A 15,052-nucleotide genomic window follows, 5' to 3' on the forward strand; every position below is an offset into this window, starting at 1 on the left:
TTATAAGAATATATTGAGTTCTGACATATATGGAGTCCATGATTAAGTACAGCTATTTAGTTTTGCACAGAGGCCAAAACCCAATACTCAGATATTCCAACAAGTACCACTTTTATTTGACTCATTCCCACCTGGTAATTCTTTAGTTTACAGAGACCGGCCGAAGCCTGTAGTAGCCCAAGTCTGTGTGACACTAATGAGACATTTTTCAGGGGAATTTCATTGCTTTTTTAAGCAGTCCTCTATAGCCTTGTAGCTTTTGAAAGTACAATATGTTAGCCATTCAGGGTTCTGCATAATTTCTTGCTCTTAGCTTTAACTTCAGTGCCAACCACAGCTGAAAAGAGTAGCCCTGCTGAACATCAGGATGTCCTTCAATAATAATAATAATAATAATAATAATAATAATAATAATAATAATTTATTTATTTATACCCCACCCATCACTAGTGAGTGATCCCTTCCATGGAACTGATCCCAAAGCACCAGCATTTAGTTTTCTATTCCCTTCAAACCAAATTGGATAGGCTGAGTTCCAGACATGGAAAATGGTGCTGCTTGGCTGTTAATTGGCTTTTACATCCATTTTGTAGTCTTCACGATTTAATAGAAGGTAAAGAAGTGATGATTATTTGTCCCTGGGGAGATGAAATGCCTTCTCTCTATCTCTATAGCACCTTTCTTTCATTTGCTTGCTGGGTGGATTGTTGGTCAAGTGTCATAGGCAACTGTTGTACATTCCCTGGGACATACTTAGTGACAAGCAGTGCAACTCCCCTTCCCATTTCCTCCCTTTTGATTATACAAAATGACACACTGTTATGTGGCCAGACTTTGGAGCACCTGGAAACACTGTACTTGTAAGGACCTTGTAAGAAACAAGCAATTTCTGAAGAAAGTTAGAACACAACGTGTAGAGGCAGGTGTAAGGCTTCAGCAGCAGGCAGACAGCACCATTGCTGAAGACATTTAATTGCTTAATTACAGAGGAAGGAATGTTGATCACATTCACCTAAGACTTGTGAGGAAGCCCTCCCAGAGCAGCAGGAGAAACTGGATGGAGAAAGCTATCAGGGTAGGTTTAAACACTTTTGGTGTGTCCCAGTTATTTCATTCATCCCCCAAGTGTACTGCCTGTGACACAACTGAAGTGAAGAAAGCAAGTTGTTCTTTAAAAGATCATTCTTGCCAGAATCAGAATCCTGTGGCACTCCAATAGCCCTTCTAGCTCAGTATTGTGACTGGCAGCAGTTTTCCAGGATCTCTGCTTGGAAATCTAGGCAGTCCTCTTCTCTCCACTCCTTCTCATGGGCCTGCTAGGCATACATCTAAGTATAAACAAGGACCTGCTGAGCTATTAATACTTGTCACCTACATCTTTCTGTAAGCATCCAGGAGCTTTCTGTTTGGTGAGTGAGTTGCATTGTTGCCTCCCGATTCCTACCCAGCTGTGTGCCCCACATGATACAAGTCAAGAATGCATTCTTTCTGGCTATAAAACAAATACACCAAAATCAGCTCAGCTGTGAACACAAAGGTTTATCCATCTTTTGATTTGAAATTTGCTGGAGAAATGGATGATAAGAAGATGCCTGCTCCATTTTTATAGACAGAAACAGGTGGGCCAGGACGAATTCTTTTCTTTGTACATCTACTTTGCTGCCAGCATTTCCCCACTTCCTTGAAAGACACAAATGTTAGGTTGCTTAGTACCTCCTGAAGCCTCAGCCTAGGACCCCGAGGTCACCATGAAGCTCTTTTGCATAGTCCCTCGTTGCTACTTCTGTACTGTTATTGAATCCCCATCTTCAAGGAAGTCTGCCCTCACACAGATTTCCTACCTACCCACCTATTGTACTTAGAGTCCACTGTTCACCAAAGGGGCCCAGGGTGGGTTACAAAAACATCACAATTAAAGTAAGTAGGTATGTTGTACAATTAAAACAACACAGTAAAACCACAAAACTGCTTTTAAACAACAGTGTCAAGACACATATATTCTAGCAGGCTTTTAATGTGGTTTATTTATTTATTTATTACTTTTTAAATTTTTTATTTGGTTTTTCACATTAAAATTTTACAGAGGTATACCAAACATAAATAAAAAACAAGATTCCAAGGAATATCCTGGACTTCCATCCTCCCCTTTGTGGGTCCCATTATTAATCATTTTCCACATCTTTTATGATAATCCAAATTCTTTACCTCTTCCATTATGTCTAGAATTCAACCTTAAACTACAAGTGATATTCCATACCTACTAATGATTTAACTGTTTACAATGATCTTTAAGATAAGTTATAAATTTTCCCCATTCCTTATTAAAATTTTTGTCTTCCTGATTTCTGACTCTTCCAGTCATTTTAGCTATTTCAGCATAGTTCATTAACTTTATCTGCCATTCTTCTCTGGTAGGAACTTTCTCTTCTTTCCATCTCTGGGCCAGTAACATCCGTGCAGCCGTGGTCACATACATAGTCTTTCTGCTCCTTTGGGATTTCGGCACCTAGAATTCCTAAAAGGAAGGATTCAGGCTTTTTAACAAAGATTATTTTAAACATTTTTTTCAACTCATTATATATCATTTCCTAAAATCCCTTTACTACCTTAAAATTCCACCACATATGATAAAAGGTGCCTTCTTTTTCCTTACATTTCCAGCATACATTTGAGCATGTTTTATACATTTTTGCTAATTGACTAGGAGTTAAATACCATCGGTACATCATTTTCATATAAATTTCTTTCAGTGTATAACATGCCGTGAACTTTAAATCCCAATTCCATAACTTCTCCCAAGCTGTAAGCTGTATATTATAGCCAAAGTCTCTCGCTGAGTGTATCATTACTGATTTGACCTGTTTGTATACCATTCTAGTATTAATTTATACGTTTTGGAAAGAAATTTTGTTTTATTCTCTAGCAGCTCTTTTTCAAATTTAGAGATTTCAGTACAAAAACCATTCTTTTTGTCCACCTTAAATATATCATTTGGCTTTTAATGTGATTTAAATCAGTGACTTGTATTTATTAATGTTTGTTTGTTGTTATATTTTTTCTTAGACGAAGGCTTTATCGATTATCAGGTATTGGACGGGTGGCTGTGATTTGCCACACCACAAATCAAATGGAGAGCCTGGACAGGCCTGTGAGTCAGAGGTTCCCATCACTGGACTAGAAAGTCTGAATGTATAATCCTCAAATTCAAATTCTTTCTCCGCCATGAAGCCCACTGTCATGGAAGGCCTAAAGAAGCCACTAGACAGGAAGCTAGTAAAGAACTTCATTGTCTCTCTTTCTTAAACAAGGACAGAATAGGTACAATTAAGTCCAGTGCCACCTAGTGACTAAACCATTCAATTACATTGTCTGCCTTGGACCTGTCACTCTCAGCCTAACATATCTCCAGGGCATTGTGGTGGGAATGAGAGAGCCTGGTACATGCTCCTTACTGGAAGATCGGTGTAGAAACGTGACAGATAAAATAATGTTTAGCAACAGATGGCAAACAGAAGGAGAAATGTCAAAAGGTTTAAATTCTCTGCAACAGAAGCCCTTGTTTATAAAGAGGTCTAGACCTGCCAAAACAGATCAGGACCAAATGCCATTTGCTTTAGGCTATGCGCTTACATTCTTGAGCTCCTTTTTAAAAATGTGAAAATGCCATATTTTTTTTGATAAATAGTACCCATTGTATATTGGGGAAAATAGTCATAGGTCAAGAAATCGAAGCCAGTGAGCACTGGAGAGGAAATAATGGCTACTGGAAGGAAACTTTAATTACACTGGGCACCATTTTTTGGATGGGAAACATCCGTCAGACACCCACCATCCATCATTTCTACTCATCCACCTTCCCGACTAGAAGATTTGAAATGCATGGCCAACGTGCCAAAAGACAAAGCTCTGAATATCCCTGGTGCATTTAGAAAATGAGGAAAGTGCTCTATCATATATCTTTAATGGGCTGCTGGAAACATTTCAAATGGTTAAGTCCTGTTTATAATGCACCATTGCTCAACACTTCCAAGAACTTTGGAGTTTGGAATAAAGTCAGACTGCTACTTTGGGGCAGGAAATGGAAAGAGGGGGCAAATCATTCATGCTTAATCCATGAATTCATTTGGCAACATAGAAAACTGATCTGCACCAAGAGAAGATATAGGTTTAAAACCCTCCTCAGCCGTGAAGCTTTCTGGGTGACCCTGGACCAATCACTGTAAGGATAAAATGAGGTATTCCATCAATGCCACCTCCAGTTTTTCTTCTGTAGAAGGGATAAATAAATACAGGTAATAAATCCCTCTTTCAAAATCTTTCCCAGTGATTTTAAAAATGAAAACTCTGAAAGTAGAATTGGTGGAAGTATCTCATGAGCATATGTAGTGACACTTTTAAAAAAGTATTTAATTATTCCTGTGCAAAATTAATATGGTGCTGTCATTAATATATCTGAATGAAGCAATTCTTTGTGAGGAAATTGGTTAAGGGCAATTTCAGTTTCCCCTCAGGAAAGATTCTAATAGACATTAACTCAAATTTCAGGCACTTTGCAGTGATAAATACAAGAAACATCTGTACAGAGTTCCCAGTATTATAAGCATAGAATACTGATTACTGTAGAAGTATGTTGGTCTATCCCTCCATCAGACTCAGAGGGGGAAAAAACACGTCCCTTGCAGGGATTTAAAATTCTGCTAATGTGAGATGGAAAAACCCAAATTTGATCAAATGACTGGAAATGCAGGCAGAGTCACTCTGACTGGCAAAACAAATGTGTAGTTGGCTTCGTTTAAATTCAGCTCCAATGAATATTTAATGGCCTCCCATAATGATGCCTTTAATAGTTTTAATATCGCTGTTCTGGGTGGATAGATTTTTGTCATTCTGTCAAAGGGTCAACCAGAAATCAGAATAAAAAAAGATGAAAGCCACAGACTGTCACAAATAGCACATTTCGGAGTTCTGTTATTTCACGAATGACCTTGAAAACCTGCTAGGTACCACATCCACTTTTGCAAGAAGCAAAGAACGACAATGGGAATTTGAAAAAGGGAGAAAAAGTTATGTTTTAATCCCCAGTACATTGCTTCTGAATTTATTTGTAATGTGGCAGAAACAGTGGATAAATGTAGATTATTCAATTTACAAAAGGGATTAGAAAATGCCATTCTTTCTCTCTTACATGGAAGTTCCATTAACAGTAAGACTAAAGGAGGAGACTTCAGATGAACCCACTCAGGTATTAAAAGAACAGGTGATAGTAAGGCCAACCTGGCTGCTAGATTCCTCACCAGCTGAAGTCTCCGAAGCATCTTCAGAGGCAGCCCTACATACAATGTACCAGAACATAGACAACAGAAATTAGGCTATCCCTGTCCAGATAGTGGGTCGCCATCTGAGCCTCAAGTGACAGCAAAGGACCCTGGACCTGCTCCTTCAGAGGGAGTGTAACACCATTAAGAACACCCATGGAACCACCTGCTAACAGGGCCTCAGTTTTATCTGGATTGAGCTCTTATTCAGTCCATCACCGAGGCAAGGCAATGGTCCAGCATACCCACTGCCACGTTTGCAGATGTAAAAGAGAATCAGAGCTGTAGAGGTAATACTGAGTGAGATGAGCCAGTGCTCTGGAGCAGCTTCATATCATCCTAACAGGCTATCGAAAGTAAGTTGTTGGAATCCCATTGTGCCTTAACTTCCAGAATGTCAGCAAAAGCTTTGTTGGTAGACAATTTCACCTTTTTTATTTTTATTTTTAAAAGACTGCAATCGAAAGGTTAAAAAGCGAAGCAAAATGTAACCTTCCCTACACCCCTCCTTAGCCTCATATAAAGCAATTTAGTACTTCACTAAAGAAGTCCTGACATTTCTAACAAATATTGAATCATGCTAGTGGGAACTGGGGTAAATCAATTGAGAGGATCAAAATTCGACAAGAGTTTATCACAACTGCAGAAGCTGTGTTTTCCCCAACTTTTTGAGTACTAGGCACTTCTGTGGTTACTGAAAGGTTATTCAGCAAGGTGGTGACCTTGTGTGCACCCAATAACATTTTCTCTTGAAGACACTCAGTTATGAGTTCTGCTTCACCTTCAGGGTCCATCTGATTATAGTATCTGGAGCTTGAAAGAAATTCTCTCTCCCACTGTCTCTCTCTGTCTAACACTGAAGGCTGTAATTTTCTTCCTTAAAAAAGTTGTGTGTGCACCTGTTTTGCAGACATTTGAGTGGTAAATCCTTGTTGCTTTGGTTTGTGATGTTCTGTGGTCTTGATTCCTTGGATCCATCCTTATGTGTGTTGGAGCTTGTCTTGGGTTTTATGGTTGTTTTTTCTCTTTCTAACCTCATGACAAAGTAGAGTCGGGAGGACTAATGGACCACACAATTCAACCCCATCTCATGGCAATGTCATCTATCCACTAACCTGTCAGATCAACCCACATAATCCAGAGCATGAAATGTCACTGCAGAACACACTTCCATGGCAACCAACCCAAGTCACACAGTGCATGGGAAGGCAATCTGCCCTGGGGGGGAAAATCCCTTCCCTAACTCCAAATTATTGCAATGTCTGTCTTTGAGCATAAGTAACATTCATCTGTCAATGGCAACCCAGGGGAAATTCAGTTGAGTATATCACACTATGGCAGTTCCTGAAGCCCAGGAGAAGGAAGGAAAAATCCCAAGATCACAGGAGTGGGATTCATTCAGTATTCAAGAGTGTTTACTCCACAATTGAGGAACTGGAAAGAAAAGAGACACTGTTCTTCAAATGCATACCCAACTTTTCTTGAGTTTATCAGTGTGTTTCAGAATGTTATAGCTCTATGTTTTAGACGCGCACTTACATATTGCATGGGTCTGCTTTGGGCTTTATATCATAGACGTTCACCACACCCTCCAACATTCCTCAGATAAAAATAGGTACATTGCTCCCTTCCTCCCTCTCTCCCCCATCTGACCCTCCTCGATGCCCCTGCTCCATTTTTTGGTTGTTTCCCGCAAATCATATCCTATCGGAAGAAGGGACCACTACAGCCATGGGACACAGCATACACACCCTCCACTGCCCTGAGAAAACAATCCCTATTTTATTTATTTTATTCTTTGGTAGATTTACAAAAAGAAAAACACATGTCAAGAAATAAAATCTGGAAAGCAGAAAGAGTAGACATGGATGCACAAAACATTTCTTATATATATAAAAAATCAAGACCCTTTGTGCTCTGTTCTGCTCCACTTTTCTTCCTGCCCAGGGCAGTCCTGCCCTGTGCCTGCCCCTCAGAACTGGCGCATCACGCGGGGCTAGGCCTCGGCGGTGACAGCCTCTCCTCCTCACCTGCTCTCCTGCAACCATTACCAGCTGCCCCAAGGAGGAGACCGGCAGCAGTGGCCATGGTACAAGCAAGCAAGCAAGCAAGCAAGCAAGCAAGCAAGCAAGCAAGCAAGCAAACAAACAAACAAACAAACTGCCTCCCTCGCTCTCCTAGCAGACAACCATGATTATAACTTCCCACAAGACAGACAACTGAGAGTTTGGCACACATTATGGTTTTTAGTGTGCATATCGGCCAGTGTGGTGTTGTGGTTAAGAGCGGTAGACTCGTAATCTAGTGAACCGGGTTCGCTTCCCCGCTCCTCCACATGCAGCTGCTGGGTGACCTTGAGACTTCTCTGAAGTCTCTCAGCCCCACTCACCTCACAGAGTGTTTGTTGTGGGGGAGGAAGGGAGAAGGAGATTGTTAGCCACTTTGAGACTCCTTAGGGTAGTGATAAAGTGGGATCTCAAAGCCAAACCCTTCTTCTTCTTTTGTGCAGTGATACCAGTGTAGGAAAGCATCTTGTATGCAGCAGCTCTGCAGCAGACCATATACTCTCCAGCACTCTCTTCCTCAGCTAGAACCTGCACATCTCAGTCTACAGGCAGAGAGGCAGATCTGACTTGCAGTTGGAGGCCAGGGATAAGAGCATAAGAAGAGCCTGCTGGATCAGGCCAGTGGGACGTCTAGTCCAGCATCCTGTTCTCACAGTGGCCAACCAGATGCCTGTGGGAAACCTGCAAGCAGGACCCAAACACAAAAGCCCTCTCCCCTCCTGTGCTTTCCAGAAACTGGTAAAGTGCTCTGGATAGCTTGACAACTCAGCCCAATTGCACTGTCAGCCTTGGGCAAAATATCAATATCGGAATGGCATTGCTGCCAAAGAGGATGTCAATCTTCAAGTTTGCCTGAAGGGATCTATTCTGAGGGACAAAAGGAAAAACCCCTTCGGAGGCCAATAATTGCTAACAAGATACCATTTAACTACATGGTGAGATCAGAAACCTAGATGTTATGTGATATATTATGATGCTATCATAGTTAGGATGCCTTCCTATCTCTGTTTGTGATGACCAGGGAGATACTGTTGCTAATGGCAACCTACTCAAATATTTTATACTGAGACTCCAAAACTCTCAGCTTCAGAAGCAGAAGAACATCATTTTACTTTGAGCAATACTGTTGCCCTCCAGCAGTCAAATGTAAGGGAACAGTATCCAAAAAAGATAAAATTCATTTGATTTTGAATTTTTCAAATACAGTGGTACCTCGGGTTACAGACGCTTCAGGTTACAAACACTACAGGTTACAGACTCCACTAATGCAGAAATAGTATCTCGGGTTAAGAACTTTGCTTCAGGATGAGAATAGAAATCGTGCGGTGGCAGCGCGGTGGCAGCGCGGTGGCAGCGGGAGGCCCCATTAGCTAAAGTGGTACCTCAGGTTAAGAACAGTTTCAGGTTAAGAATGGACCTCCGGAACGAATTAAGTTCTTAACCCGAGGTAAAGGTAAAGGGACCCCTGACCATTAGGTCCAATCGTGACCGACTCTGGGGTTGCGGTGCTCATCTCGTTTTATTGGCCGAGGGGGCCGGCGTACAGCTTCTGGGTCATGTGGCCAGCATGACTAAGCCACTTCTGGTGAACCAGAGCATCGCACGGAAATGCTGTTTACCTTCCCGCTGGAGCGGTACCTATTTATCTACCTGTACTTTGATGTGCTTTCAAGCTGCTAGGTTGGCAGGAGCAGGGACCGAACAACGGGAGCTCAACCCGTCACGGGGATTCGAACCACCGACCTTCTGATTGGCAAGTCCTAGGCTCTGTGGTTTAACCCACAGCACCACCCGCATCCCTTATTAACCCGAGGTACTACTGTATTATTGAACTGATAGAGCGGAACCATAGCTATCTGTAACTTCAGAGTGTGCCTCTGCTGTGACACTTCAGAGATGCAGCTAGTTACCACTTATGTTTATGGAATATAATAATAATTGAATATTCAAATCTTACAGATTCCTCTTGTCCATTTATATTGATGTTGCTTTAATTCTAATCTATTTTATTTTTCATTTTCCTATCATGAGCTTAATCTTCCTTCCATTACTTAATCCTTAAACGTTTTTCTCAAAGCTACAGATAGGATCCACAGCTGCCCTTCCACAAATTGAAGGCCTTCTTCTGTTTGCTAAGATCCAGTAGAAGCTCCTGCAGGAGGAGGGGAAGGATGTAATTTCCATCAATTTGTGGACTGCACTGCCTTTAGAGTCAGCCCACGACCTCCTATACACACCTGAGAAGAAGTCCTGTTGAACTCAATAGATCTTTGAGGTTCCTTCTAACTCTCTGATTATATGATTATGTTGTGAACCACCCTGTGATCTTTAGATGAAGGGTGGTATACAGATTTTGATGATGATGATGATAATGATATGGAATGGGCTTATATCCCATGGCATTTGGTCCTTTAAAAAGCTGTTGTGAGAGCATGATACTTCCCTATCTCTATGGGAAGCATCACCAAGGGAGGAAAGACTGAAGGAAAATAGGGGGAAATCCCTTCCTGATCCCAAATAGGGAAATCAGTTAGACCCTGAAGCCCTGGTTTAGATGGAGTTGGACAGAAGAATGCATCAGCATCTCATGCTCCTCTCTGTATTGCAATAGCAACAGAAATGTTTGTCTCATCCACATACTGTAGAGTGCTTCACATCCAAATGTACATCACAGTGCACCCCTATGCAAATCTACATCCTGTCTGTCTGTTGTGAAAAAACTGTGTTCAGGTGCTGCTTTCTTGTGAATAGCTTCCTTTTTAGATTCAGACAACCATGTGGGCAAACCCACTTCCCTAAAGTTCCATATTGGGGAGCTCCTCAAGCATGTGAGTCTCAGTGACAGAGGGAAGCTATGTCACACCAACAGTGTAGAATCACATTCAGTTGTAGGTGTTATTCGGGTGTTACCTTACGCTTGCTCATGTGTAGATATGTACAGTGGTACCTCGGGTTACAGACGCTTCAGGTTACAGACGCTTCAGGTTACAGATGCCACTAACCCAGAAATAGTACCTTGGGTTAAGAACTTTGCTTCAGGATGAGAACAGAAATCATGCTGTGGCCCCATTAGCTAAAGTGGTACCTCAGGTGGAGAACAGTTTCAGGTTAAGAATGGACCTCCAGAACGAATTAAGAATTAAGTTCTTAACCTGAGGTACCACTGTATCTGCTGTCACAAAACAAATGGACTAGATAGGAAAATTCAGTCAATCCCTCCAAACGTTCATTGGGACTGAGCTGCAGTCCACCTAAAATGCTGATGTCCCAAGGAAGACCCATAAGCTAACAAAATATCTCTAGTTCTCATATCTGTTTGAATACAAATGTAAGCAACCTCCTTTTATTCTCTTTTGTTATGTGCATTGGTCCTCTAGCTCTCCGACAAAGGCTCTGAGGTTTAATTTGCTCAAAATAAATTCCAAACAACATATTAATATACTATGCAGTATACACATAAATGATTCTAAAAAAGTAAAGCACAGTTGGAAAACAAATGAGGAAAATGAAGGTCCCGGGCAGAGAACAAAGTGACTGTAGTACTTTACATTTATTGATTCTGTTCATTTCATAGTTCATTTCCAGTGTGTAGTAATTCTGAACCATGCTGGGGATTAGCACAAGTTTATGAAGCCTCAAGTGTCTGAACTGCCGGGCCATTCTCTTGGCTTCCCTCTTATTATTGACTGCACAAACAAGCAAACACTAAATCCCAATGTAATTTTCATACCTTTCAAAAGTTGGGTGAAAGGAGACTACAACAGTTATTTGAATAATAGAAGGATGTTAATAGGTGGGGGAAAATATTTGCCAGCCCTGAATATATCAATCAGATCAGCAATAGGAAACCTTGGGCTTGTGGTCCTAAATAAGCCATTTTGGATGAGCCACACCCACCTAATGTCATATGATGTCAGATTGGCTGGTTTTGTTTTGTTTTTTAATATATATTGGCCTTCCAGCCAAAAGTGGTTCTCCACCCAGAGTTTGATCCTGAATGTTATGATCCAGATATAGTTGGATAGAAGAATACAGAGGCATCTCAAGATAGTAGTTTGGAATGAATGTATGTTCCTTTGGGCTCTGCAATGTCAATGGGAATCTATGTCCCAGCCACATGGAGAAGAGTGCCTTGCCTCAAAATGCACATCACATTGCGTCTGGAGGCAAATCCACATCCTTTTGGAAGCGGCCTCTGTCTCCTGTCACTGTCTATACTTAGATGGTAAGTAAGCTTTGGAACAAGGATCCGCCTTTGGTTTATAATACTCAGTGAAGCTCTATCTACACTTGTAGAACTACACAAGAATAATTATAAAAACAATTTTGGATCATATAATCAGCATCCTTAATGAGGTGCACTGAGACAATAATAATTTCCAAGTAAAACTAACTCAGATTAACGCATGTGAATTAATGTGCTGTAACTCATTAGAATTATTGAGCCATTCCTCCAGGCCTATTTAAAAAGAATGGCTCATGTAATGTGAAAGGAAGACCTGCTTTCCTCTGTTTTTAAACAATACCCATCCCATTTGCCCCAAATGACATTTCCCCCAGACAATGTGATGATTGGCGGCTAACAGATTGAGGTTGAATCCTGACAAGACAGAAGTACTGTTTTGTGGGGACAGGGAGTGAGCGGGTGTGGGGGATTCCCTGGTCCTGAATGGGGTAACTGGGCCCTGAAGAACCAGGTGCGCAGCCTGGGAGTCATTTTCGACTCACAATTGTCCATGGAGGCGCAGGTCAATTCTGTGTCCAGAGCAGCTGTCTACCAGCTCCATCTGGTATGCAAGCTGAGACCCTACCTGCCCGCAGACTCTTGCCAGAGTGGTGCATGCTCTAGTTATCTCCTGCTTGGACTACTGCAGTGCGCTCTATGTGGGGCTACCTTTAAAGGTGACTCGGGAACTACAACTAATCCAGAATGTGGCAGACAGACTGGTGACTGGGAATGGCTGCCAAGACCATATAACACTGGTCCTTAAAGACCTATGTTGGCTCCCAGTACGTTTCCGAGCACAATTCAAAGTGTTGGTGCTGACCTTTAAAGTCCTAAACAGCCTCGGCCCAATATACCTGAAGGAACATTTCCTCCGCCATCATTCAGCCCGGACAATGAGGTCCAGTGCTGAGGGTCTTCTGGTGGTTCCCTCCCTGCGGGAAGTGAGGTTACAGGGAACCAGGCAGAGAGCCTTCTCGGTAGTGGCGCCCACTCTGTGGAACGCCCTCCCATCATGTCAAGGAAATAAACAACTATCTGACTTTTTGAAGACATCTGAAGTTTTATTCGGTTTTTAGTGTTGTGTTGGGAGCCACCCAGAGTGGATGGGGTATTATTCTTATTCTTATTAAATTCTTATTCTTATTCTTATTATTCACAGAAAGAGGGAAACACCCTTATTTCAATAACTTAAAAGCTGTGCTTGGTAACGTGCTGGTTTTACTGCATTCCTCTCCCTTAAACAATCCCACCTACCCTGTACTTCAATCAAAGGCCCAGGACATTGAAATGAAATGTGTCCTTTATTTATAGAAGAAGGAAAAAATATCTATTGGCTTCATGATTTTGAATCCTTAGTGGAGGCATCAAACATTGTAATATTTTTGTGCTAGGCAGAAAGGTTATTAAAGTGAAATTAGTAATGCCAATGAATAAGTACAGAAGGAGGATCCCTTTGAAGAGATTCTTGAAAGCATTTAATGTGTGAATATCTTAGGAAGCCTTGCATTTGTGAGAGCTGAAAGAAAATTCAATTACATTCATGTTCTGGAATTTAAATGCTGAATAATGGCATGCATTAATTTTGAATCTGACAAGTAAGAAGGACTTATACGCAAAGCATAGATTTTCATGGGACATTAGCATGCAAATAATATGTATATATATATAAATTGTTTAAATCTTGTTTTCAAATATGGCAATAAAAGTATGTTGCAATGCTTGGTGAACTCAGACTCAACTCAAGCAAGGAAACTTATGTTTAGAGGCCATTGATAAGAATAAAAAAATGTCTACTGGTAATTTTGGCCAACTGTTGACCTGTTTTATGAGCTTTTATATTATTGCCATTACAGATGGGATTGAGGTTGCCACATTGCAACATGGAAATCCTAGCAGTGCCTTTCAGTTTTCATAGGCAGTAGGGAAACATGCAGCCATTTTGTCTTCCACAGATCTCTCAAAGATCAACCTCACCTCCCTTCTCATCTGATCTACAGTAAACCAGAAGGTATAAGAACGTTGGTTGAAAGAAGGCAGAGGGCTTTCTCTGCTGCCATGCCCAGAATTTAGAACTTGCTGCTTGGGGAGTTCCATTTTTCTACTTCCCCTTTGACATTCCATCGCAGTGTCAACACCAAAGACCAGGACCCTTTTCCAGCCAGAACTCGCTGGAACTCAGTTCCGACACCACTCAGGTGGGTGCCATTGCCGTTCTAAGAGAATGAGGGAGGTGTTCACTGTGAGTTCTAGCACCTCTTTTTCTAGAAAAATAGCACTGCTTTGGCTCTTTAATATTTTAAATGTAGTACTTGGCATTTATCAAACTATAAAGTGAAAAGTAGAGAGTTTCACAATATTTTTGGGTACGCATAGTACAAAATGCAAGACATTTCAGATTACAACTGAAAAGGAACACAATGCTACTATTGAATGAGGGTGAAACAGTTGAACTGAAGCAAATTCTACTCTATGTTCGGTCCTAATGATTCAGCAACTTTTGCTGCTGAATTGTGCAGTACAATGACATTGTCTCCAGAAGAGGATTATCAAGCATGACCAACGGCAGGACAGTTTAGGACTTCAAAACTGCACAAGTTGCTAAACTATGAGCTTTTGTTGTAAACTGGCCTCCTTATTTATATGTGATGGAACAAACTGGAGCCTGGGATTTGTAGTGTGGCAAATAAATGACTCCAGTCTTCCTGTATGTATCATTTAACAGTCACTTCCTGAAAGTACTAAACATCTTAAAACCAAGGACTGGAAGGCAATACTGATGAGTGTTCATTCTCTGGGATGGGATGGAAAACGACAGCGCTAATAATATTTCTTTCATGGCTCAGATCATCATCATTATAGCATAAAATGTGTTTTGATAAACCTTAGTGTGCCATAGATATGAGATGAATGCAACTGAAGGCATATTGTGTCTGGTACCAGTGGTGCATGTAAAAGACCTTGCTGTACAGGAAAAGCTTAGTAAGAGTTTATGGTGCTTAAGCTTGCATCCTGTATGCATGAGTAAAGAAGGGGCGGGGGACAGGACTTGCCATTTGCACATGCCGAAGTACCCTGAATATTCCCCCCCTGCTTTACAAGGGGAGATAACAATGGGCCAGCCTTCACTAACCTGGTGCCCTCCAGGTGTTTTTGACTACAACTCCCATAAGCCTCAATCAGCTTGTGCTGCCTGGGGCTGCTGGGAGTTGTAGTCTAAAACATCTGGGTGGCACTCAGTGGGTGAAAGCTGCAACCGGTAGACCCTCGGGTTAAGAACTTAATTTGTTCCGGAGGTCTGTTCTAAACCTGAAACTGTTCTTAACCTGAGGTACCACTTTAGCTAATGGGGCCTCCCATCGCCGCTGCTGCACAATTTCTGTTCTCATCCTGAAGCAAAGTTCTTAACCTGAGGTACTATTTCTGGGTTAGCGGAGTCTGTAACC

This window comes from Podarcis liolepis (genome assembly GCF_965112155.1).
Source record: "Podarcis liolepis genome assembly, chromosome: 3".
NCBI classification, from domain to species: Eukaryota; Metazoa; Chordata; class Lepidosauria; order Squamata; family Lacertidae; genus Podarcis; species Podarcis liolepis.